This window comes from Mesocricetus auratus, unplaced genomic scaffold (assembly GCF_017639785.1).
Source record: "Mesocricetus auratus isolate SY011 unplaced genomic scaffold, BCM_Maur_2.0 Super-Scaffold_100021, whole genome shotgun sequence".
NCBI lineage: Eukaryota > Metazoa > Chordata > Mammalia > Rodentia > Cricetidae > Mesocricetus > Mesocricetus auratus.
This window is the reverse complement of record NW_024429202.1, coordinates 1921937-1949289: the sequence shown is the minus strand read 5'-3', so window position 1 is coordinate 1949289 and position 27353 is coordinate 1921937. Positions and strand designations below refer to the sequence as shown.

The 27353-nt window shown below is 44.3% G+C and overlaps 1 long non-coding RNA gene across 1 annotated transcript; it reads right to left on the bottom strand.

Moving 5' to 3' along the window:
• LOC110341306 lies at positions 1-27353 on the bottom strand. The gene is made up of 4 exons (XR_002383196.1): positions 27245-27353; positions 7458-7608; positions 669-1085; positions 1-188 (listed from the first exon to the last, which is right to left on the bottom strand). It is a non-coding gene; the product is annotated as an uncharacterized LOC110341306 (long non-coding RNA).

Sequence of the window (27353 nt, the reverse complement as noted above, 5' to 3'; positions counted from 1 at the left end):
GTGGTGTGGTGTGTATGTGTGTGGTGTGTGTGTGTGTGTGTGGTGTTTGGTGTGTGATTGTGTCTATGTGTGACTGTAAGTATGTGTGATCCTGTGAATGGGGAGGGGCAGCATCTCTCTTGTCCAGTAATGCATATGCCATGCTGGATGGCTGCAAGCTTCTGGTGATTGTCCTGTCTCCATTTTTCCTATTAAGGGGAAAAGTAGATTTTTCAATTTCAGTTTAAAAAACACATGGCAGCTATTAGAACGGCTGTGTGACATCTAATCCTAATTTATAATAATTGCACATGGTTTTCTTGAATTTTCACTGAAACTAAACATGCATGTCAACATCTGTGTGCAGGGACTTCTGTCTTAAGAGGTGATTAAATGCCTCTTCATCCTTATGCCCTGCACTCCTCTCCTTGTCAATGTTCTTTAAAGTGTTTTATTTAATTTTTTCAAACAACATATTTTGATCACATTCTCCCCCCTCCTCCTACTATTCCCCATGCTTCCCATCTCCCTATCTACCCATCTTGGTGTTCTCTTTCTCTCTCAAAACATTTTTAAAAAAACACAAATCAAAACAGTTAAACTAAAAGAAAAAGAAAATCAGTAAGACAAAAAATACCAAAACAAAACAAGGTAAAACAATTGTCCCCAAAATCAACCAACCAACCAACCATAGAGTTCACTTTGTGTTGACCAACAGCTCCTGGGCATGGAGTCTGCTCTGGAGTGTCAATATATGAACTTTTTCCTTTCCCAGAAAATATCAGTTGCAAATAGCTGCTTGTTTGAAGTGGGACTTAGTATCAGCTTCTTCTTCCCCTTGCTGTGACTTTGCCTGGTTTGAACCTGTGCAGGTCTTGTGAATGCTTTCCCAGCCTCTGTGACTTCGTATGTGTATCCGTCATGTTGTGTCTGGAGGTGGCTGCTTTCTTGGAGTCATCTGCTACTTCTGGCTTTAAATCATTCCACTGTCTCTTCTGCACAGATCCTGGGTCTTGAGGAGAGGATTGATAAAGGTGTCCTGTTCAGAGCTGAATGTTCCAGAGCGTGTCACTCTATGCGTGGGTTTCTGTGTTAGTCAGACTCTACTGCAAAAGAAAGATGATGATGGCTACACAGTTATCTGACCTTGGGTGGAGCAATTTGTCATCAGATTTCATGCTATTGTCATGTTCATTAGATTCAGAGATTCCCACTCCCACAGTTAGGAGTCTCCCCACTCGGTTCTACAATAAACAACTACAGCATGTATACAGAGGGCCTAGAGCAGTCCTTGTAGGCTCCATAGTTGCCACTTTAGTCTCTGCGAGCTCTCATGATCTTTACTTAGTTGATGTCTGTGGCCTGTGTTCTCTTATTGTGCCAACCCCTCTGACTCCTGCAATTCTTCTCTCCCTCTTCTGCAGGTTTCCGGAGCTCCAAGGGGAGGGACCCTGAACACACCCACTCTCATCTATTCCCTTCTTATTGTCCCTTCTGTGAAAGCTGTTTGCATTTCTGACCAGTTGTGAGCAGCAATGTTTATACTTCTCAGTGATCACGTGCTGTTCTGGTCAGTCAACACAAACCACACACACACACACACACACACACACACACACACACACACACGCACGCACGCACGCACACACACACACAATTCAGAAAAGGATGGAAGAGAATGCAACGTAGGTGGATTTGCTTTTTTAAACATTTTCAGCCGCTCAAAGTACCTGCTTTTAAAGAAGTATGGGTTCTGTGCCAGTTGATAGGGCAGACAACAAGGCATAGGCTACTCTAACTCTCTAGGAATCTTGAGAATCCTGCTACTGGGAATAGCGACAGCTGGACTTGGATTTAAAAGAACCCTAGACCTGACAAAATGACAATATATAAAATCTTTCCCAGTCAGCTTGGTTGTTCCCTACAATTATTCAACAATTAACATTTTTTAAAAATAAGATCCTTTACACAATTCACCAAAATGGAAAGACATGAAAGGTTTATGTCTCTCACACACTTTCATACTGAGCTGCACAGTAGAAATGGATCTGACTGATAATAATGTTCATATCTATTCTTTGAGAATTCCATACATGTATAGAATGAAATAGAATCACCATTCCCTCTTTCCACTCCCTCAGATTCCTGCCACAAGCTCAGGTTCTCCTCCTTATTTAAGTTCTATTCCTTTTCCTTCTCTTCCTCCTCCTCCTCTCTCTCTTTCCATTAAATCTAATTAGCACTGTCTATGTGTGCATGGCACCCACCAGAGCATGTAGGATGGCTCAGGTTGGAACCCCACCACTGCGTACAAGTAATAGTGTGATACAAAATGGCTTTTACGAAAAGGAAAAAAATAAAAGTTAGCTTGTATTTATGATGATTTATGTTTTGCTTTCGTTTCTGTTGCTTTGATGAAAATACCCTGACTAAAAGCAGATTATCAGGGGAAGGCTCATTTTAATTTACAATTCCAGGTTACAGTCTATCATGGAAAGGAAGGCAAGGCAGGGCCTCCCCACAGCTAGTTACATTACACCTACAGTCCAGAGCAGAGCAAATGTAAGTGTGTCCGTGACTGTTACTCAGCTCCCCTTCTCCACACTATAAGTTCTAGGACAGAAGCCCAGGGAACAGTGCTGAACACAGTGTGCTGGGCCTGCACAATTAGCATACACAAGATAACTCTCCACAGATGTGCCCACAAGCTATCGGAGCTAGACAGTCCTTCATTAAGAGTCTCTTTCCGGGTGATTGTAGACTGCGTGAACTTGACAATTAAAACTCATCATCCCAATTTCCTTGCTATAAATACATCCGGGTAATGTCAACCTCTTGTTTTAAAAATTCTTAGGGTTTTAATAATTAACTCCTCCTGCTCAGGGGTGATTGGGTGATTGAGGCTAAGCTGCTATTCAATCTTAGCTGAACTTCTGGGTCATCCATGAATGGGCCTTGGCCTGCCGTGTTTGCTCATCTGTACTTACTATATGAATGAATGAGATCATCCTAGCGCCTTGTACTCTCAAATCCCTGTAGTAGAAAAATATTTCAACTAGTAGCACCAGGGAAATTGCTGAAGGGACTAAATGTTAGCTGGGAAAAAAGCCTCTAAAATGCCAACAGAATGCCTGACACTCAATGAAGCACACAAGTTAATTTTTGTTTTTTTGGAGTTTCCATCACTTAAAAATTGTCCTCATATTCTATTATTATTTTTAGATGTTTGTTTTGGGAGAGGAAAGTAAAGGGTGTGGATTTGGGTGGGTGGGGGAGCATCTGGGAAGTGTTGGGGAGGGAAAACCATAATCAGAATATATTGTATGAAAAATATATATATTTCCAATAAAAAGAAAGGAATCAGTAAAAAATGCCTTCTAACAAGTATGCATTGTATTAATGAATTAAAAGTGAATGGATGGAATTAGGGGCATAACAATTCCATTAAGAGCATGTCAGTCTCTTGACACCGAAGTCTTTCTCCTTCTCTCCTTCCCTCCTGTCCTCCTGCCCAGTGAGTAAGTAGGCAGGGACCTTTTTCATTTTCATCAATGGATGTACACATATGGTAACATCTACATTTCTGAGACTTTAGTATTATTTTACAAAATAATCCATAGCAAAAGTATTTGAATCCAGATGTTTGCAGAGGCCATGCTATCTACACTAAGGCTTGAAACTGCATGATGTTGTTGTAGTTCATTGGAGACCAGACATCCAGAAACTTGTTCGCATGCATTTAAGCGTTGTCCTGGTGAGCTAAAGAAACGGGTCTTAGGTTGGATTTGGATGTTAGGCCTGCCACAGCCACCCATTTTCCTCCCTTGGTACAGGAGACAATGTGGGTTCAAGAGCCAACACTGATCCAATCAGAAATCTAAATTTGCCACCTATCAGTTGGTAGTCTTAAGCAAGTGATCTACTCCGTGGGGCATTATCAAAGCAGTGGCTATGATCTCCAGGGAGAGCCTGTAGCAGTGTCAGCTTGGCTCCAGCCTTCTTAGGATGAACTGCTGAGGTAAGTTCTCAGCTGCCAGGGTACTGGAAACAGCTTTCTCTTGCCTCTATTTTTTGGGGTGGGATAGGATAGGTGAAAAAAGTTTCTCTGTACTATTTACTGACCCTGCCTGGTACAATAACTGGTTCTTAGGCTTTACTATTCATTGGAATTACCCAGAGAGCCTAAGTGATTCCGAGATTACAAACCCAGACACTGATACTTGATCAGGGATGCAGAACAGACATCACATAATGTGTCACGTAGCCCACGTTTAAAGGTGAATGTATGCAAAACATGCAAATTTATGATTTCCAGGTATATTATAGATGTTAGTTTTATATACCTTTACAGTTTTCTCTTTTCTTTTCCTTTCTTCCTTTCTTTTGACTTTTTTTTTTCGAGATAGGGTTTCTCTGTGTATCCACTCTGAAAGTCCTGGGACTCACTCCATAGACCGGACTGGCCTCAAACTCATAGAGATCCACCTGCCTCTGCATCCTGAGAGCTGGGATCAAAGGTGTGAGCCACACTGCCCAGCTTCTACTTTTTTTTTTTTAACAAATGAAGGCACAAAAGCTCTTTCCATTAGACTCAAACATGATTTTAAAAACAGTCCTTTAAAATCCCTCAACAGTCTAGTCTCTTGTATTCTTGTATTTTTAAATTGCTTTCTTCAAAAAAATAAAAAAGGATTTGTGCCTCCATAGCACATATAGAACGGCACTGAATCGTTGCTACAAAGCCTGATTATTCCATCAGCCATCTCTCCACTGCCTGACTTCTGCCTTGCCTGTGTGCAAACTCCTACCAGGAAGAGGCTCAGTGTCTCACCTCATCTGCCACACGGCGATGCTCACCTACTTAGGTTAGGGTATCAGAGTTGATGAGAAATTCTTTGGGAAGCCAAGCACAAGTTTTTGCTTTCAACTATTTATAGCAATCAGCTGGCTTTTCCAGTCCCTCATTAGATCAATCATGGCCATTGTCTTACAGTTGAGTGGGAAATCGTTACAGGTGGAAGAAGGCACGATGCCTCTAATTCAGCAGCCCGCCCCCGCCCCTAGCAGGAAAGCTGCAAGGAATTACAATCAAACAGCAGACTTGTGAGGGAACTGGGCTGCTTCCTAGAAGGACTGCTAAGATGCTCTGGATTTGGGGTTGCACATAAAATATAAACCCACAGTGAAACTACGAGAGCCCCTGGCCCTCTGTACGCAAGACAGGCGCTACTGTCTTTCAGGAACAAAGTGGGCTGCCAGTCTTCACCCTAAGCTGACATTCTCACATTTGGCAGGGACTTCCCTTTTTACAGGCCATTTATTTGGGAATGTGTTTTACAGGTGGCCCTGCTGCTGGGTCCAAACCCAGGGCTTACGTGGGGTAGGCCACCACACATCTTTGTGGCTGAACTGAGTGCCACTTATTATGGCTACTGTTGGCCAAAAATTTAGGAAATTATTATTTTTTTTTGTCTTTTTGTGCTTCTCCTAGCCTACTGAACAATGGTAGTTCAAAAGGCAGCTGAACCGGGCACAGAGGGGGTAGGCAAGAGGGAAATTGCTGGAGTTTTCATTTCTGTTTGGGTCCGAATATGGCCTGGGAAGGGGTGACCCTGGGAGCAGGTGGGATTTACTTATCCCCATTTCCCTTCATTAAAACCTGCCTTGGGAAGTAGTCTATTTGAAGGAGTTATTGAAAGCGGTAGATATTTTCTGCCCACTGGCAGAGGGAGAAGCGGTGCACGTCTGAATAAATAACTGAAAACGGCTTCTCACTGTTCAGGAAGTACAATCAATTTGAAATTAGGATTATGGAAACATCTGCGAAAATTCAAGTGTCATCTCAATTTGGGCTCATTCAGATCCTGTATTTTTCAACTTCCCAAGCAGTGCATTTAAAATCTAATCCTAATTAACACACATAGTTTAATTATAGCCAACAAAATATTCTACAAAAATTGTGTGTGCTGGTTGGGGGATGGGAGGGGAGGGAGGAGGCGAGGGGGGAAAGCCAGACAAGCGTTCCCTGATTGTAAAAACTCTTGTTTGGTTAATAATATAAATCCTCAAGATTTTAAACACACATTTAAGTTTGCTTATCATGGATACAAGTAAAAGGAAGGAAGGAAGGAAGGAAAGAAGGAGAAGGAAGGAAGGAAGGAAGAGAGGGAGGGAGGAAGGAAGGAAGGAGGGAAGGAAGGAAGGAAGAAGGAAGGGAGGGAGGAAGCAAAGGAAAGCAGAAGTGTGGGACCTGCCTCTGTCTGGATCTTGTTTTGACTTCCTCCCCGTTTCTTGCTGGCCTGGACAGAGAACCTTGCTACTTGGTTCACAGAGTCTCTTCAGTCAAGACCCTTGTTACTTTGCTTACTTTCTTTCTCTGATCAGAAGATAAACCTTTATGGCTGTGTGTGCATCCAAATAAAGAAATAAATCTACTTTCTTGAAGCAAACTTTATGATGTGTTGTTTAGTGGCGAGCAGCCTCTCTAAGGATTCCAGGGCTTAGCTGAGCAGTGTGGCTACGCGGCTGCCTGCTTTATTGGAGCTTCATCCTAATCAGCGAAAACACGGCAATCAACCATCTTGCAGAATTACCAGAGCTCCCCCTCCCAAGCCTGGCGGAAGTGGAATGTGCAAAGGGAACATCAATTTGAAAGAAAACAAAACGAAAGTCAAGCAACCAAGAGAGGGAGGAGAGTCACGTTGAAACCTGACACCATTTTAACTAAAACTGACTTTGGGAGAGATCTCAGAAATTCAGTCATTTCTGTGTCACGTTAGCTAGTAGTGACATAGGGGCAGTACAATTTTTCCTCCTCTGGTCCTTAAGCACCTGGTTTCTTTGTTACTTAAATAGAGAACTGGCTTGTGAGCCTTTTCAGTGTGGTTCTCACCTTTCGCAATGCTGCGACCCTTTAATACAGTTCCTCGTGTTGGGTGGCTCCCAACCATAAAATTATTTGGGTTGCTACTTCAAAACTGTAATTTCACTACTGTTATAAATTGTAATACCTATGTTTTCTGATGGTCTTGAGCGGCCCCTGTGAGAGGTCTTGGTGGCTTCATTGCATCACTACTGTGAGCAATGAGAGCTCTGAGTCTGTGTTGTCTGTCAGTGTTACTGCGGACACTGGGGTTAGGAAACAGATTCACAGTTACCAGGCTGGTCTAGAGTTCTGAGGAAATTTTTTGTCTAGGATTAATACAACTGTGATTACCCTCTTAGAGGCTGGGAAGTGTTGACAGACTTTTTCTTTGCCCGGGCTGTGTTTGTGAGTAAAAGCCATTCCTTTGAAGACCGTGTTTCCAAGAACCTATAGCAATGGAGCTGGAATGAATGGATTACAGAGAATTTCATGGGAAAGTAGTCTGCATGTCTCTGAAGACTGCAAGGCAAGAGCTCCAAAACCCTAACCCCACAGGAATTTAAGGTTCAGTCTTAAATTGACAGCTGTACCCTAAATGTTGACCAAATCCTACCTTCTGCACTGAAGAGCTGGTGTGTAATTCTTCTGTGTTCTCTCCCTCCTCTCGTCCGCTCAGCTGTGCCGTATAGTAGCATGTCTTCTAGGACCAGGAGGGAAGGGACCGTTCATTTCCACTGCCGTCAAAATTCCTAGCCCACTGTTGGCTACAATGAGAAAGTGAAAAATATGAATGGACCTTCAGATTGGATTCAATGTATTGTTTTCAATGAGGAAATTAGGAATATGATTTTTTGAGGGAGAATTTGGATATAAAATTCCTACTGAATGATGTATCATGGTATCATATTGAAAAAGATCCTAAATCTCACTTGAAGAAAAGCAACGTCATAGAAAAGTAGCAGTCAAAGCAAGTCTCAAGGACAGAAAAACCGTGGGGTTCTGAGACCAGATGTTGGAGCAGGACCACTGGGTCCCATGACTCTCTGATCAGCTGCCATCACTCTCTAGGTCTTGGCTCCCAAGTGTGGCAGACATGTCAGTAAAATTCAGATGAAATAATGCTTGTAAACTACTTAGTAAATTTCCTGGGAATTAGTTTAGGATCACACATTCAAGAAATCAATAATAGCTAGGAATATTTTGATTTTTGGCACAACCATTTAAAGGTTCAAGGGGAAAAACACAGTGGCGCTGCACTGGACTCCATGGGCTGAGATGTCCCAAGACTTTCTCAACAAGATCCTGCGTGTGCATAGTTCTGTGAATTCTCCAAGCAGCTGCCCTTGCTTCCTGGTACATCATGGAAGCTGCTGGCTTGGGAAAAAGAATAGGTTGTTTGTAGATCAGGCTGGCATTAACACTTGATCCACTGCCTCAGATCCCAAGAGCTAAGATCACAGGCACACACCACCACACCTAGCTTCCAAAATATATTTATTCAAATGTATAATCAGTGGTTTAGTGAGTATGCTGGTACCCTGCCAATCAGAAAGGAGTGCTTGGTCATGAAACCTGCTGCAAAAATAAGGTTAATAAAAAAGAGCTCACAGGAAACAGTAACAATTATATTTAGTGTCCATAAACTGTCCATTTGCTGCTCTTTTCATTGCTGTGTCCAAGCTACCTAGGAGAACAAGTTAAAGGTTTGCTCAGGGTTTCAGAGGGCTCAGTCCATGGTCACTTGGCCCCAAGTGTTTGGATAGAACATCATGGTCACAGATGTCTGTGTCCAGGGAACTTCTTACCTTGGAGTAACAGGAGACAGAGAGACTAGAAGGGTCTAGAAGCAAGATACCTCTAGAGACCTGCCTTCTGTGCCCTCGTTTCCATCTGGGTTCCATCTTTAGAAGTCTTTCAAACCTTTCTAAAATAGTATCTTCAGCTAGAGACTAAGCACTCAGCATACAAGCCCACGGGAGACACTTCATATCAAGCCATAACACTGATGGATATATTTTCAACTGTGGACATTGTACACCACAGATACATACATGGCACTAGGTCATGAGAAAACATTTTATTGCTACTGCCAACCTTTAAACAAACCATCAATGATAACCTTGCTAGCTAACCATTCGCTAGTGATAGTTGGTGGAGTGAACAGGGTGACCAGAGATTATGGGAATCAGGAGGTCACGTGACTCAGAGATTAGTGATAAAATTAAGAGATGATGAATAGCAGAAGACAGGTAGAGGTGTGGAGGGGAGCGAGGGAGGTAGGGGCTTTGGACCTTTCAATAATATCTTTGTATCTGGTGGAGAGCTGTCAAAGAGGCTTCAAAGAGACAGTAAATGTCTAATGTTTTCATGTCATTACAGGGTCAGTTGGAGACAGAACGTGGTGTGTGAATTTGGCAACCCACCTAGGACAGATCCGCTGCTGTGGCTGTCTGTTTCATGGTTCTGCGCATCCCATCTGTGGCGTAGCATCGCCACCAGCTTTGTTCTTTGGCCATCACTGATTGATATAAGGACAGAAATGCCTGATGCAGCTGGAGAAAGAGATTCTCTTTCCAGGAAATTTGGAACATGAGCTGAGATACTTAGAGGCAGGGTGATATGGAGCTATCCTTTCATTATCAACTTTTTGTGGGTTCTTCTTCAGCCATTCCTTAGTTCTCTAGGCTACCAAGTGTTTTCCCAGCAAATGGCCTTTCCTCTTTCTCATGTTAGTTCATCAGCATTTACTCACCACTTAGTGGGCTTTCTTTCAATTATGCCACTTTCCCCTTTCCACAATCATCGTGCTTGAATAACCACACAAGGGCAAGAGGATTGCACAGCAACACACAGGCCACTCATTGCTCATAGAAACAGCCATGATTTATTTAAAGAACAAACAATTTGTGTCAGCCCTGTTCGGTCCCCAAGCCCAGAGAATGTAAAGTAGTGGGCAGTGACTGCACAGGCTCTGGATTTTAAATACAGTTTCTTCCACTTAAGTATGGGATCAACACTATTTAAAGTGCTTGAAGCTTGGTTTCTTTATCTGACAAGATGGAGACCATTTGGGTTCTGAAAACTACATGAAAGTACACACACGTCAGTTGTCCTTAGCAGCTGCTGTCACATGGTACATTTTCAGAACTCAGTGCGTGCTGGCAATTTTATTGTTGGCTGAGGCTGTCATGAGATAGCCCAGAAGCAAGCAGGATGGACATTTCTTTTTCCACTTAAATGTTTCAGAACCAGAGGCTCTAAAAGATGCAGTGGCTTGACCAAGGTACGCAATTTGAATGTCATTTGAAGTCATTCCTTAATATTCATTAAGCACCTTTGGTGCTTGCTACCCTGGGAAAGCAGGCTTTTATTCACAGTATTTGTAGTTTAAAGTAGAGGTCATGTATAAGTCAATGTTCCTATCGCTGTGGTACAACACCTAGAACAACAATTTTAAGAAGCAAAGAACATTTGGGTTCATAATTTCTAAGCCTTAATTCATTCAGTCTTAGATCCATCTTGGGTCTGAGATAAAGCTGGCCAGTGTAAGAGTATGTCGTGAGTAATGCTGGTCACCTTCTGGTGCCAAGCAGCAGAGTGATAAGGGTCTGGGAACAGGATCTACCCTCAAAGCACAGGTCCTTGATGATCATCTGGCTTCAAGTAGGCCCTACCTCCTGGTGGGAGTTCAGTTACTGAGCTCAGCAATTGATTGGTCTATGGATGAAGTTAGTACCCTCGTGATTCAGTCTCTTCTTAATAGGGCCACCAGCCAGGGACCATTCCTTCATGATATGTGTCATTTTTTGGGCAGATATTTCACACCCAAGCCTGATGATCAACTGACTACAAACTTTGTGCAGATTCCATTTCTTGCCATAGTAAATGAAGTTTATTGAAACACAGGCAAGTTCATTCATTTGATTTATTTCTGCTAGATGGTATTCAGAGTGGTTGCTACCAAGACAAATGATCCCCCAAAACTAAAATATTTCACATGAATTATACCATATCATGTCATAGTAGATCTCTGATCTAATGGCCTAGAAATGTTTTGAAAGGACTAATTAGAATATAGAAAAGAAAAAAACTTTTGCATAATATGAACAAGTTCTAGTGCTTTTAGCTTTCCCATTGAGAAATTTTTTTCACTTCCTAAGAGGATTCTTTTTTGCAACCATGGAAGTTGGAAAGTGGTTTCTGATATCTCTATGCCTTCTCTACTGTTCTTTGCAGTTAACCTCTGGTCACCGTTCTTTCCTGTCACTCAGGGTATCGTCCTTGCATCTCTGTAGTGAGAACAAATGAGATGCCCTATTGCCCAATAAGGCTAAACTGCAAAAACTGCTTGACAGACACACCCTTCAGCCTTGATGCCCAGGAACTTCTCTTCACACCCACTCCTTAGGAATAATAAAATGAATCATACCCACATGTACTTAAATCATCCCAGCTTCCTGACTTCAGAGCGTCAAGTGTGTTTATACACATAGTTCAGTACAATCTGTTAACTACTTTACGCTTTCTATTGAAAATGTACACTCTGAGAGATGTTTTGGATGTTTTTTCTAAAAGAAGTGTAAATTCTTCCATAAAGAATGACATAGTCCAGCAACACCATTGCTCGATAAAGTCCCTGATCTTGCTGGTAGAAGCCCTTGCAACCACTCTTCAGACCGATGCCAGCTTTTGGATTTCTGGCTGGATTCTGATAACCCTGATAATTAGAGTGCAGAAGACAAAGCCTTGTGGACAGGCTATCTGTCAGAATGCACACAATTCGGACATATGAGTTTGAAGAGATCTTTGGATTTACTTTCGGCATGGGCGATAACTTGGGCAGGGTCTATGAAGAAGGGTTGTTAAGTATTGCTGCTTACAGAAGACCAAACTGTGCTGCACTGGGTGATGCATGCCTGCAACCTCAACCTTCCAGGGTGAGAGCTGATGCTAGAGAATCAAGAGTTCAAGGGTACCCTGGCCTATATAGCAAAGTCCCTGTCCCCCAAACACACAAAAATAGGGAGGGGAGAGAAGGGAGAAAAAGAGGGAAAGGGGAAGGAGGGAGAAGGGAGGGCCAGGCTAGGTTGGAATTAGGGTTGTCCCGAGCAGGGAGTTCTGGAGTCAATGGAACCCACAGCATACAGCACTGCTAGCTCACTGTGGGTAAGGTTGGGGAAGAGACTACTCTTGAAAACTGATACTCACGTTTGCCATTGCACTGTAGGGTGGATCACTCTGAACACTGGCTTCTGCAGAGAGGCATTCCAGGGTTCTGAATACGGGGAGGCTAAGTCTATTGATGAACCAAGCCAACCAGAAGGAGAAGAGGGAACTGAATGAGAGCTACCACATGAAACCTCCAAGTTAGTAGGTTGTCATGAGTTCGACAAGCTAATAGGGAAGGGGGAGGAAGGTGGAGTAGTGGTTTTAGGTATTTCAGAGCTGCTTGGAATCAAAACTCAAACTAGAACTGGAGTACAGACATTACAGGGTGTATGGCGATTACAAGGCTGCCCCATGAATCCTTAGCTGTGAAAACAAACCTTTAAAGTTTGAAATCTCAGCAATTCAGCTGTGAAAGTGAAAGGGGTACACTTTCTTAGTCCTCTCGGCTCTATTCCTGGCTAGTCCTGGTACTTGATCCTTAAGCTGAAAAGGTGCAGGCCTTGGGCCATGCTGACTAGACAAGCAAAGCTCAGCGAAGAACACAGGCCCTGTGGGTAGGTTACCAACCCACTTGGAATAAAACAAAAGCCTGGGAGTGATTTGCATGTAGCATGCATGTGTGCCTCTCACCGGGGATCCTAGCATCCTGCTATGCTTCTGAGTCTCCTCTATCTAAATATCTAACCAGTGTGCTTGGGACTCTGTCCTTCTTTGAGGACAGAAGTTCAGTCACTTCTCAAGTCTAGTCAGACTCTGCATGTGGGATAGGTTCACACAGGAAGGCATCTGCCTCTCATCAATACTTGCTTTTAATACCGCTCCAGCTCAGCTATCAATAACACCAACACTCTCATCCCAACCCTCCATAGGGTTTAACCCTCTAGTGCGTTTGACCCAAATCTGAACCCAACCTCCTTTCACCAACATTCCAGTGGTGTTCCTCTGTGCCTTTCCACTGTTCCTGAAGGGCTCTATGGAGGGCCAAGGAAGGTGGTGAAGATAGGAAGGCTCTTCACATGGGAAGCAGGTTCTTCCCTAGATCCATTGCATCTGGAGTCTGCTCTGGGATTGCATTGCTGAGATTCTGCTATAATCTCGCTGATGGGGGGTGTCCTTTATATATGTTTCTCTCACTGGTTGATGAATAAAACACTGGCTGGTGGACCAGGCAGGAAGTATAGACGATGAAGAGAATTCTGGGAAACACAGGCAGATGGAGTCGTCATGTAGAGCCTTGGAAGAGAAGACACACCAGGTGTTCTCTGGTAAGCCAAGATCATGTGGAAATACATAGATTAATAGAAATGGGTTAATAATTAAGACAGAGTTGGCTCATAAGAAGCCCAAGCCACCGGCCAACAGTTTTATAACTAACATTGTGTCTATGTGTTCATTTGGGGCTGAAGAGTGGTGGGACCAGCCAGGACAAAGAACCTCATGTTACACCCCCCAGTTCCCCTTCATTTATCACAGGTCTTTCCTCCCTTCCCCACAGTTCAGTCATTACTTTCACAGAGGGAGGGTGGCATCCCCTTAAAAGGCACACAGAGACTTCAGAGATCTAGGCAGGCACCTCATGCTTTCTGTTGAGCAAGTTCAGCTCTCTTTTTTGTAGCCTTTTCTCAGCTCACTAACAAAGAAAACTCGTAGTATCCCCATGCATAAGGGGAAACCCACTTTAGTTTAAGCTTAATTCTGCAGTTGTTTCTGAGAACAACTCTCAGTCAACAGCTAGGATACAATATAATAAATGTGGTGTTCTCCCCACTAGTCAGCAGATCAGAAAGATTATTGTGATTTGAAAGTGGAGAGCCAGGCTTCTTTTCAAAGATTATATTCTGTGTGCGCGCGCACACACACGTGCATGTGTGAATGTACGTACACTTGTGTGGGTTCCCAGAGAGGCTAGAAGATGGTGTTGGCTTGGACTCTCTAGAATTGGAATCACAAATGGTTGTGAACCCACCCCAAGAGTGCTGGGAAATGATTTGGGGTTGTTTGCAAGAGCACACGTGTGTCTAACCACTGAGTTTCCGCTCCAGTCCTAAGATCCAGGCTTCTCCCGCTGACCTGTGTCTAATAAGTGTGGTGGTCTCTGGAGGGCCTCCTTCCTCTCCCAACCTTGATTCCTCTTCTGGAAATGAAGCATGCTTGATCAGTATTGCCATATAACAGATCAGGGACTCAAGAGGACTCTGAACTTGACTCTCAAACGCAAAGGCATGTTTGCTGCAGGACTTATCCGATCTCCCGATGATGTGCTGTTCAAGGTGACAATGAATGCACCGATAGTGTGGGAGCACGGGTCTTCCCTAGTTTAAGAAGCGCATCAGTATCCTATAGAAAGTCTGTTTCCTGCACGCGGCCCCTCTAGAGAATGTCTATGATGGACCACTTTATTCTGCTCACGCCCACTTGCAGTTGTTCCTGTCTCTCTTTTCTGAATGACACGGCACCAAGCCCGTGCAGAGGAGGACGGCTGAGTTCTCAATGGCTGTCACAGGAACCCCCTCTCCCACTGTTCCTGGTTCCTTTCCCTGCTTCTCTCCACTACTCCCTCCTCCTCTTTGCTCTTCCTTCCTCTGTTCCTTTGCTGTTCCTCTGCTCTCGCTTTCTCTCCCCTCCCTATTCTGTTACTGATGATCTTGCTGCTGTTTGCACAGTGGCCCAGGCTCTATGACAGCTGGCTGTCAGCCTGCTTCTGTGTGGTGTGGCAGCCCAGGGCTTTGCTTAAGAGATTAAGAAATCAAAATTGTAGAAAGATTGGGTTCCTCTCCTTGGCCCAGTGCCTCTCTCCCACTGGTTAATTCAAAATATTGATATTGTACTTTTCAAAGTGATTCCAAATTTTTGTTCACACTGAAGTGAAAGTGGCTTCCATCGAGATTTTCTCATTTCCGTATTCTGGGTAAGTTTATCAAGGGAGATTGTTTTCTGTGGGTGTGAGAATGGGACTACACTGTTCCTCCTGTGGGGCTGGTTCTCTTAAGAACATTCTAGATCTGTTAGGCAATTTGGCCCTAAGTAGAGAGACAGGCCAGGTGGATGCTGGGAAACAAGCTGGTGCCACAGAGGAAGCTAATACACACAGTGGCTCCAACTTCATACTGCTGGCCTAGCGCCCACCTTTCTGGAAGTGGTCTCCACACCAAGGCACTTTCAGTTATTATTCCTTCAGTGAGCAGAGGTAGGGGCTGGAACTGAGAAGCTGTTCACGACCCAGTCAAAGCGGTAAGGCTGCATGCAGTACAGCACGTGGGTGGAACGCGCGTGGGTGGCACTGCCGTATCCCACACTTGACACCTCTATTCTCTCGTGTACAAATACTATGCGCTGTCTCACTTTTCTTTAACGAGTGAGAACAACAGGGACAGAAGCAGAGAAGCTGGCAGCCAACAGCAATGCTTGACTTCCAAGGGCCTGAGGGGTGGGGCAGTATCTGCAGAATGATGAGAAATCATGAGATTGTTAAAGACATGTGATGTTACAGAGAATCTGTAGGCATATTTTAAAAAATCCCAGCATCCTAAGAATAGTTTGAAATGCAAGAGAGAGGATATTAGGAGCCCTTGGCTTCCTTGGCTTCCCGGTGGGGGGCACCTTCCTTAGATTACAGCATTTATATTTGGTGTGTCCTTAGTCACTCTGAACTGCACTAATTTCTTTATTCATTAGTGGTTTTCCATTCATTTTATTGAGCTCCTTAGTGTCTAGATGCTCATGGGCAGACCTAGTTAGTGGTGGTGTTTATTTCACACACTGTCTTAATCCCTTCTCTGTTGTTAACAAGAGTACCACAGGCTGGATGAGCTAGAAAGAGGATTATTTTGGTTCACAGTTCTGGTTCAATGTGGAGAGCTCACTTTTGTTGATGGCCCTTTTGCCTGAAGAATATATTGCATGGCAAGAAAAACGACCTGAACTAGCTTCCATGGCTGATCTACTCTAGAGATAACCTACTAGCCCACTGACCCATGATTTGTGTGACTGGGTCAAATCCATTAGTGAAGACTGATTCCCTCTGAACAGTCTCTTCTACCTTACCTCTTACTGTCTAATGAGGACAAATTGCAATCCATGTTTTAGACTCACACCTAAACCATAGCGGCCATCTACATTAAGGATCCACCCCTTCCTCCCAGAATCCCAGACTGCAATGCTAGCTGGCCTGTGTGACTTTCTCAGTTTCTTGGACCTTTTCCTTGGTTCTGTCCTCGACTTTCTGAAGTACTCTCTGACTCTGGCCCACTGCTCTTGTCACCACTCATGCTTGGGGCTCTCTTCCACTGTTAACTTCTGATTCTGCATCCTCAGCCCATGCAATTCTCTCTGAGGCCGTCTCTCCCACTTGTATTCTCCATCTGGCTGTGCATACGTGCTCCTTATTCACACCACTTCACGATGCCGGTTACAGGCTCCATTGCAGAAGTATTCGTCAGTCTCCCCAAGACAGGCAAACACAGATAACAGTTTAGTCATCTGGGAACACATTTGATTTTGAATAAGCCCCAATAATAATGTACCAGGCATCCTAGCTCCTTTATGTGCATGTAAATACATACCCACCTTTCTCTAAACAGCTCACCTAGCCACCTCAGCAGCCTGGGGCACCCTCTTGCACCAAGCTTCACATACTTCTTTCTGAACAACAGAGTAAGTTGTTCAATCCCTTGCAATAATCAAACTTAGACAGCCTCTGTTCAAGTATATTACCAGTGTAGCCAGTATGAAGAACAGAAATGCCGACCGTGTCTGAACTGGTTTGGGGTACAAGTGAAATATGGTAAAACCGTGTCCTCAAGAAAACTGCTAGAAAGAATCCCCTATTGGTAATCTTATAATTAATTGGGCATGCATATCATGAGAAGGGACATGAGTGATCAAGACCTTATGAATTGAAGCTTTATCTGTCAAAAAGAGAAACACCCTCACTATGTCTCTAGTAATCAAAATCCCCCTCCCTTTTTGAGACAGGGTTGGTTGTATAGTCCTGACTGTCCTGAACTGTAGACCAGGCTGACCTTGACTCAGAGATCCGCCTGCCTCTGCCTCCCAACTGCTGGGATTAAAGGCGTGCGCCACCAACACCCGCTTCTTCTCTTGAACCCTGCAAAAGGAATCTCCATGCAATGATGGGATCCTTGGTCACCCTTATTCATGTGAACCCCTGTCAACCTTGATAGCATATCTCTCTATAACTTGCATGTTACTTTTCTTTGAACAAAGTTGTCTGTCTGTGTGAGTCCTGGTTTTGAATTCTTTTGATAAGAAGCCAAGGCCTTGGAAACACTGAACCTGCTTACAGATAGCATCACCCCTAGCTAGACCATCAGACCAACGAGTACTGTATGGCCCTGTGAACCCTCAGAGTGCTTTAGGGAGCTTTGCTGATGACACCATGTCTGTCCTCCTGCTGCCTTAATTCTCCACTCTAGTCCAAACTGAATTGAGCAGGAGACAAAGTTGGGCATAGACAAAATGTCACCTTGATCCATTTTTGCTTCTATTACACTTACAGGGTTTGCTTTAGTGGGTACTCAGCAGGAAAGAACGAACTAATTGTTACATCAGAGCATGTCAAAGCTGGAAGGGAAGCACAGCGGCCTCATGGAAAGGTGTTTGGGGTAAAGACAAGACACAAGCAGAAGAGGCAAAAGTCAACCATTTAAAATGCCTGACCTGCTGCCTGGAGCATTACCTGTGTGACCCAATTTGATCACTCCAAATTTCCTGAGAGAAGTTTCTGTTGGCTTCTTTTACTGCTAAATAAACTGAAATGGCATGGGCTTTGCATTCTCTGTCTTGACCTATAGCCCTACACCAAGTGAATGATGGTGCAATCCAGGTCTGCATGCTCCCAACTGGAGCATGTGTGCAGCTTCCAAAGACTCTCGGAGGTAGAAATCAGGGTTCAGGAGCTCTGGAATTCTGCCTGTATAATAAACCAGTTACTAAAGCTTGGGACACTGTCAAAACCCAAGCCTATCTCAGCAAGTCTCAAAAAATTGACACACATATCATTCCTTCGAGGTTGTTATGAAAATACAGATTATGATCCCTGGCTCAAGAGTGGGGCCTGGGACTCTGCATTCTGGTATATGCAGGTAGAATCCTCTGCTTCATGGCCTATGCTTTAAGTGGCAAAACTTCCACATAACTCATATAACTCAAGCTCAGATGGTACTTTGGAGATGTGACTGCCTCATGGTTTCCTATTGCTATGACACATGATTGTTATAATTTACACAAATTCAAAGGAATATGGCTTTTCCCGTGAAAATTCAGTGAAATTTAGTGTCCAATATGAGACATTAAGCGATGGAATTGGGTAGGGTCTTTTTAAAAAATTGTCTCTCATTTATTACAACCCAACTGCAGTTTCCCCTCCCTACCCTCCCTCCCACCTCTCCCTCCAGATGTACCCCATGTCAGCCTCCTTCAGACAAGAGCAGGTCTCCCAGGGACACTAACCAATCATGGCAGAACAAGCTGCAATGACCAAACACATATTCTCACATCAAGGCTGGATGAGGCAATCCAGTAGGAGGCAGATGAGTCAGAGACAGCTACTGCTGCCACCGTTAGGCCCCTGCAGGCTCCCTGATCTCCGTGAGCTCCCATGAGTCCTGGTCAGTTGATTCTGTGGGTTTTGTTCTTGTGGTTCCCCTGATCCATCTGGTTCCTCCTATCCTTCCTCCCTCTCCTCACAGGACTCCCAGAGCTCTGCCCAATGTGCTGTGGTACTCTGCATTCACTACCATTGATTGCTGGATGAAGTCTCTTTGATGACAATTTTGCTAGGCTCCAGTCCCAGAACACTCTGTAGGCAGGGCACACTGTAGGTCGAAGGTTTTGTGGCCTGGTTGGTGTCCCAGTCTCTCCACTTGAGGCCTCACCTGGCTACAGAAGATGGCTGGTTCAGCCTCTGTGTCTTTGGGTAGGATCTTTAAAGAATGATTGGGGTTATTCCCTCACAGACAGATTAGTTCTTTCATGCAATTAATGAATTCATTTGTTAAGGGGCTATCTCAAGAGTAGGTCTGTAAAGCAGTCAGGAGACGAGTTTTCTCTCATGTTCTTTGCTCTTGCCTTATGATACCTTGTGAACCTTGGGAATTTGCCAGACAGAAGGTCAAGAGTTGCAACCTCTTGACCTTGGACAATTACTGTGAGCCAAAACAAGCCTCTCCATGACTTGCCGCTGTTTGTGGTGTGCAATAAGAACAGACACCAGCTTTGGTTGTTAACCACTTCTAATGTGAGAAAGGCAGAAGTGAGCTAGAGAGCTCATGGAACCTCCAGGGAGGATGAGATGTTTTGTCATGTCAATGGGGGGTTATCGGACATATCAAGTTCACCTGAGCGTGGAGCATAGGTGGGAGGCCCCCACCTTCCCAACATTTCAAAACTGTGTGACATCACCAGTTCCAGAAAAACCCCAGGTTCATAATGAAACTCACTGTCAGGTGAGTCTTGTTTTGTTTTGAGTCCATTTACACAGTTTCTCACAGTCCTTCACTGGGTGACTTAGGGGCACACTCTGGGGGTGAATTCTGGGAACTCTAACTGATCTTTCAGGTTGACATGAAGTGGGTTTGCTCTCCTCAGAGAACTTCACTGGCTTTCTTGTAAACCTTAGCTCTTGCTTGGGGGTAGGACGTGGCTTCTGTTACTCAAGGACACTTGTGGGATCTCCAGGGATGGTGCATGCTGTCACAGGTTCCAGTTTGTGCAAATGCAGAGGGAATACTACTTTAGCCTTCCTATCAAGGAGGCTGGACATAGTCTCGAACTTTCTATTCTAGCCTTCTATTCCCATTGTCCATAAAGCATGTTAGAAAAGTGAGGCCTGAAGTCTTAGTTGGCCTGGAGTTTTGCTGGGGTCTACTTCTGAATAAAATGGGTTCCTTTTTATGGAAAGACTGCCAAGGTGAAGGGCACTAGCTGCTCTCCCAGGTAGAAAACAGAGGAAGGAAAGGACAGACTGACTGATGCAGATTTGAACTCTGCCTTGTACAGGGTTTTCTGCCTCTAGATTTGTTTTCTCTTCTGACTATGGTGCTAAAATGAACATCCTACTGTAAGGCAGGTGTAGATTATAAAACCTGGGTTGGAGTTATAGCACAGAGGCTAAGGGTCCAAACTGCCCTTGCAGAGTCCCCAAATTTGGATTCCATGTCTAGGGACTCACAACTGACTCCCTAGGTCCCGGGTATTCAACATTCTCTACATGCACATATACACATAATTAAGAATAAATCTTCAAAAATATTCCAGAATAGAGCTGGTCCACATTGCACCCCAAGGACAGGATGGACCCCTTAAAAGCGAGCCCCTTTTCCATGTTTTTCAGCCTTCACCTTGTAAACTGCAAGTGCTGAATGAAAACATTGCCAGGCTCTGGAGACGGCAGTTCCAAAGCGTTCCATGCCATCGTCCATTTCAGAACCCAAGCCCTCCTGTCCCGCTGCTTGTTTCTTGCTCATGCTGTCTGATGTGTGTCTACATGTCTCTGTGATTGCACACAGCTGTCACTCAGGGAGCCGGCAGATACCAACAGATTCTGTCTCACCAGCTGATGGCCCAGGCCGCCTCGGCGTCTGATCAGCAGAGATTCCTTGCAGACCTGCAGGAACTGCTCGTGGCTAACTGTATTTTAAGAAATTGCTTTGCTTTATTTACAGAGTGATCCCTTGAAAGGTTTCCCAGCAGGACCTAAATTGGTGCTTTTGTGCAAAAGAATTAAAAAGCAGGTTCCAGCCGTGTCGTTTATGGAGGTCTGCCGTGTACACAATGCAGACAACGCAAGGCCTTAATGTTTTATTAGATTGGAATCATTTCTGGCATTTAAACATTTTGATGAAATTTGTTCAGTTTTCTGGGTGTGTTTTATATGAAAAAATTAAATGTTTTTTGGCAGTTCTATTAAATAGACACTGGCAACATCTCAGCGTAGTTTAGTGATTTAGAAATCAATGATACAACATTTTATTTAATCCACCAATTGAGAGCTTTATTGTGGTGATTCTCTTTTCTTCTGGGCCACACATGATCACCACAACTGTATACAAGAAGTAAATGAGAATTAAGGATACTGTATACTTTCTTTGCACTCAAGAAAATCAGCCAAACTTTCACTGACATAGTGAGACAGCCTAAGATGCGACTGGGAATTCGGGCAAGGTGTCACATCTGGGCAGATGTTGGCAGGACGTTCTGTATTTGTCAAGAAGGGTAGGTTGAGCCTCAGCACCAGCCTTGTTCCTTTGTTCGTGTGCAGACCAAACGACAATTTGGCACTCGTCACTAAGCATGGGGTGTCCCTCCTTACTCAGATGGTGTCCATGCTTCTTCCTAGGCTTCTCGCTCTCTTTTTTTTCTTAAAACCTCTGGGTGGTTTTCTCTGCACAAATTAGCCATGAATACCAGATGCTAAGAAGATGTTTCTCCTCCGCACCTTGGCTCCTATTTCATGAGCTTGTTCTGAGTATCTCCTGTGGACTAGCAAATAGATCTGCTGCAGCAAATGCTTGTTGAAAGACTGTCATGCTCAGATTGATAGAAAGGACCCAGTGAAAAGCAAGGCAGTCCACATATGGACGTAGAAGCCGCATTTGTTATACTGTAGGCAGAGGTGTAGACTACTCCTTCCTTCCACTCATTTCCTAGTACCCAGTGCCCGTGATGGACACCCTGCTTTCCTTGATGTGGTGGCTGACAGCACTCCTCACCTGTGACTTCAGGGTAATGATTCTCTGTTGGGCTAGAAATGCAACTGGCACAAACTTAAGGGAGTAAATGTTCAGTGAATGTTTTGAAAAGCTTTTGGTCGATGCAGTGAGTAGCTTTGAGAAAACCTCAGAGGGAGCTTTCTTCCCTAAGAATGTCTAGGACCAGCGATGTTATGGCTGAGCAGGTAAGTGCTTCCCATACTGGAAATATTAATTCCCAGAGTCTCTGTACAGGTAGAAGGAAAGAACCAACTTCCCAGTGTTGTCCTCTGACACCCACAGGTTAGAGGTGGCACATAGACACAAACTCACACACACACGCACACACACGATGCTCCTTAGGGCACTTTCCTCTGAGCTGATTGTGGAAAAAGCTTTACCCAGGAGTTTCTTCTCCTAGCTTTCAAATTAGAAAAATAAAAAAGGGGGACTCAGACTCAGATGCCATGGTGCATGGAGAAAGAGGGGAAAGTGGGGAGAAGGTCACTTGTACCTCTGACTGTGTAGGAGTGGATTTGAAGTGAGAGCATCTTTTCAGTTAGGAAAACGAGCCAACAGCCCTTGACATATGAGATGAAATACCAGGAATTAGAGCAAGGGTCTAACCTTGGCAGCTTTGGAAACTCACGTAAGTCCAAATAGCCAAGTGGCCAGGCACTAACTGACGTATCTTTCAGTTTCATTGTCTATTGAGGGAAATTAAGCTACACAAGGTAGGGATGCCACACGATATTTTATCAGGCAGAAGCCACTTAAGTGAGAAGCCAAGAATCTGAGCTTAGCGCTCCGCTGCTCTCTGAGACCTGACTGGAACCCCAGGAGAGCATCTCTCTTTCCCCTAAGCTCAGCTCTGTACCTGTAACCACACCCAAACTGGCGTGGTCAGCGGTACAGGTACCTAAGATCTCTCCCTGCAACTCCCCTTTTAGTCTAAAGAAAAGATTTAGACTTAAAACAAAACTAAATTGTGTCAATATACAAAATGTCTTGAATATATATATAGCATATATATATATATAGAAGATGATAAGGATATTTATGCATCAAACATCATGAATAGAAATAAGACTTTACACAGTGTGATGAATTGTGATACACAAATTATAAATCACTAGAAGATATAATAATCTACCTATATCCCATCCTAAGCATATCTATCCCATCTAAACCTAAATTTATCTGAAAGAGATGTCCAAGTATGAATGCCTCCTTCCAATCCCAACCTTGAACTATTGAAAACTAACTCTAAACAGGTGTAAATTATCCTTTATTGCCAACAGTAGGGAAAGTGGGCATAGTATTCTCAGAATTACTTCCTGCTGAAATGGGACGACGGTAACCTCATGGGATCCTGTAGGAAGAAAATGTTTGTGTAGTGAAAGTCTCAAGTAGACTAGACATTTGCATCCAGTCTTCAAAACCTTCCCAGCATTCAGGACAGTCCTCAGGCTTTCTTTCTTCTTTGCCTCTCCAAGAAAGCTCCTTTTGGAGAGAAGACGCCGATGCTGTCAGTGGCTAGCCCTTGAGAGAGTCACATGGGAAGTTATAGCCCAATTCTGGCTCCTTTAGCTGCAGAACAACCCCAGACACGCAGCCTGAATGTCAGGTCCCAAGGCTGGAACTTCTTATGGACACCATGTTCTGCTCTTTGAACCACGTTTTCCTCATCTCTAAAATGGGAACAGTAGATGTATTTGCATATACCCAATGGAAGACTAGTTTCAGCCTTGCTGAGAAACTGTCAATAAATACAATGTGTGGATTTAAAACATCCTTGCCAGGTGACCCTAGTCCATGATTTATTCTAGAAGTTCACTTGCTGGGGTTAATTTGGGGATTAAGGGAAGCAGCATGTGTGAAGGGCCTAAGCAGAGGCCAAGCATATGCTCAATGTTCAGCCTTAAGTCATCAAGAGCCAGGAGCAGAGGCATACACTTGCAATCCTAAATAACCAAGAGGCTGAGGCAGAATCACCATAGATTTGAGGCCAACCTAGGCCTATGACAAGACACTATCTTGGAAAACAAGAGTCACCAGGGAAAGAGAATGACCTCAAGACTGAGGCTAGGAATCTTTGTTCTGGCATGTTATAGAAAATTGCCTCTTAGACACACTTTGAAGGGAAGGGAGAGGACTCAATTGTTTCCACCAAAATGTAACATCCAGATTCCTTCCTGCTCCTTGCCCCAATAAATAGGATGTTCTCAGTCTGCTGCAGAGAGAGCCTACTTTCTGTTCTGGCCCCAGACTTGGGGAGGACTCTCAATTGTGATCAACAAAGGCTGGAGCACTCCCAATGGGGAATAAGTTGCAAATAAGGAGGCAGGAAGATGAGCACATGGGGAAGCCAAACACAGAGAAGGGATGCTGAGCACAGGCAGTTCTATACAACATGCCCACAGCTTCACAGTGGTCCAGGCTGATACTAAGGAGAGCTGGGAGGTGGAATGGGAGCAGCAGATGAGGACAGTGCTGTATTCATAGACCCAGGTCTATGGGGATAGTACCCACTCTTGAGTACAGTTATATATACTGGGGCTGGAAATCATTTTTAAGCAGAGAAAAGCAGGCAAAAGCTGGAATGATGGAGGGCTTCATCAGCCCATATGTTAGCTATTCAGGATTACTCAAGTGGGTCAACAGGTTTTTAAAGTCCTAGCTCCTCTCCAACTTCCTATCTTCCTCCTTTACTCTCAAGGTAGTTGATCTGTATGTTGTTAGCTATACACCCAAACAGAAGGAAAATGGGGCCAAACAGGAAAGAGGAAGGTGCATAGCCCAGTAGTCCTTAGTCATGTAGCCACTTCTAGCTTCAAGGACATGTTAGAGAGAGAGGCCCAGTAAGTGCACTTACGTTGTAGTAAGCTTTAGTAAGATTGACATTGCCCTCCTTGGAACTGCACAATAGCCATGTGTAGTTATTTCAGCTTTTGAAGCAGACACTTGAGATTTTATATATTCATTCCCAGTAATTGGGGAGACTGAGGCAGAAAAATGCTTTGAACCCAGAAGATTAAGAGCAGTATAGTCAACACAGGGTACCCCATCTAAAAGAATCAAATAAATAAATAAATGCCCCATTGGTGTCATATGGCTGGTTGCTACAGCAGGGGGATGTAGCTATAGAATATTTACATTAAGAATTGTGCCTAAGAGTAGACAGGTGTTGAAATGGATTTCAGAAAGACAGCTAATATTCTTGGCAAACACAAGGCTGTGTTTGTTAGTAGCTGGTGAGGGGGCTGAAGGATCTGGTCAGGGACTGGTTCCAGAATAATGGTGGTCCATTGGTGGCAGAAGCACAGCCATAAACCTATCTGCAATAATGCTCAACCTCCAGTCCTTCCATCATCCACGCCTGGGAAGCAGAGGTGAGGTCATCTCATTCCCACGAGTTGTTGACAGACAAGAGTGTTTCCCTGACGTTGGCATGATGGCTCTATTTCAGAGTCGGTTTTCTCTAGGGTGTTCCGTCTAGCCACAAGAAGCTCCTAGAAGTTAAGGGTGGGGATGCAGTCTGCTTCCCGAGAATTCAGCAGCATTATTTGTCTAGGTATTAGGGGATTGTTCCACTAAGTCCCGACAACTTCTGCAGGTTTACCTCTGAGAGCGTATTTCCCATCCCTTCATCTCTTTAGCCTGTTATTCACACTGCATCTTGCTCATGAGTTGTCTAAGACGTTTAGCTGTCCAAAGGCCTGTGACACAGGTTTATTCTGTTTGTTTCTTTCTTCCATTTCTTTAAAGGATTTTCTCATTTCCTCTTTTAGGGTCTCTATCGTCTTCATGAAGCTGTTTTTAAGGTCATTCTCTTCTGCTTTATCTGTGTTTGGATATTCAGGTCTTGCTGGTCTAGTGGCATCATATTGTTTTTTCTGTTCTTGACTGTGTTCTTATATTGTAGCCTTCTTATCCCTTCTTCCAGAAGGTGCAGGTGGGGTCTCTTCTTCCCCTGGTGGGTGCAAGCAGGTCCAATACTCCTATGGGTTTCATGATGGGTGCAGGCAGGTCTGAGATACTCCCTCTCCTGGTGGGTGGATGTTGGGGAAGTCTTATGCCAATAAAGCACTGTCTGGCCAATAGGGAATCTAGACAGGAGGGACTAGGAGTCCAGGAGGATTCTGGGAAGGAGAAACACAAGAGTCGAGATGTAACGCCATTGGGGTAGGAAGCCCGGAAACCTCTCCGGTAAGAAACATACTTAGATTAACAATTATGGGGTAATTGCTTAAAGCAGAGCTAGCCAGGAAGAAACAAGCAAGGCCAACAGCTTCATAATTAATACAGCGTCCTGTGTGTTTATTTGGGGACTACAATGTGGCAGAGCCCAGGCGACTGGCGGGTGATAAACCAAAGCAGCTAGCAAAGAAAAAGCTTCCCTTAACAGGTGGAGGTGGGACTAGAACCGTGATGTCAGCAGATTCTGGATGGCTTGATCCTCCTGGGGTGAGTCAACCTGCCTGCAGTCCCCAGGCCAGGAGAGGGCAAGCGGAAGTGCGGTGACACAGGTTTATTCTGAATGCCTTGGATTTTAACTAGACCTTGAACTTACTGGTTGAACTTTGGAAGCTTTCCTGGGCACAATGCACCAGGAAGTCACACAATTGTTTTTGACTTGTTGAGCTGAAAAGCCTGTCACAAATGTTATGCTTCTTTCGACAGTGGCAGCCTTTGTGGCATCTGTGAATCTGCAGCACCTGCTGGGCGAGCAGGACTGTCCTGATGAATGCTGTGTGTGGTAGCACAGCTCCAAGTTTTCCTCTTCCAGCTCTGGCTGGAATTAATTGCACTTATTGCTTCCCTTCTCATCTGTCTTCACGTCTAGAGCAGCGATAGGAAGTTCTGATCTTCCTTTTGTGGTAGTTATCAGTAATTAAGGACACAAGAGCCATCGTAGCTGTGTCATTGGAGCTGGATTGGGAACCCAGCGAACAGGAACCGCTGCTCTTACACGCTGCCCCTCTAACTCCCTCCCCACAACAGAGGCCCAGTTGGCACCCAGTAAGTAATAAATAATTATGATAAGTAGTCCTGACTTCTGCTTTCCAGAATGGCGCTGGCTCCTGCTAATTTTGTAAAATGGCTTCCTGATGAAGTAGAATGTCCGTGTCACTATCACAGAAATATGGATGGGTCCTCAATGAAATATTAATGATTATCAACTCCCTGGCTTTTCCTTTGTGAGGACCAGAATAAACGAGGAGCTGGCTCTCTGTGATGCATGGAAGTATTATCACCAGCCGTGGTGGTGGGGATTGACCAGTTTCTTCTTTTAAACCTTCCCTGTACCTTCCCTGCCCCCCTCCATCTGCTCTCACTACCGACTCCTGAGACAGAGAATTTTCATTTTCCCATAGTAACTTCAGGCACACATTGCTACTAGAATAGGTCAGAAGCAAGCCTCGTGTCCATGTGGGCCATTTTTTTTTTAACACACGGAGAGAGCTAGTTTTCCAACTAACAGGGGTGATAATAGTGACAACAACAGTGATGTACTTACTTTCTGTGCTTGCGGTGAAGATTCATGGAAAAGGAGGTGGCGTGCCTCCACTGCTGGTGCGAGGGCCTCGGGAAGGGGAGGGTCACGGGAAGGGGAGGGTCACGGGAAG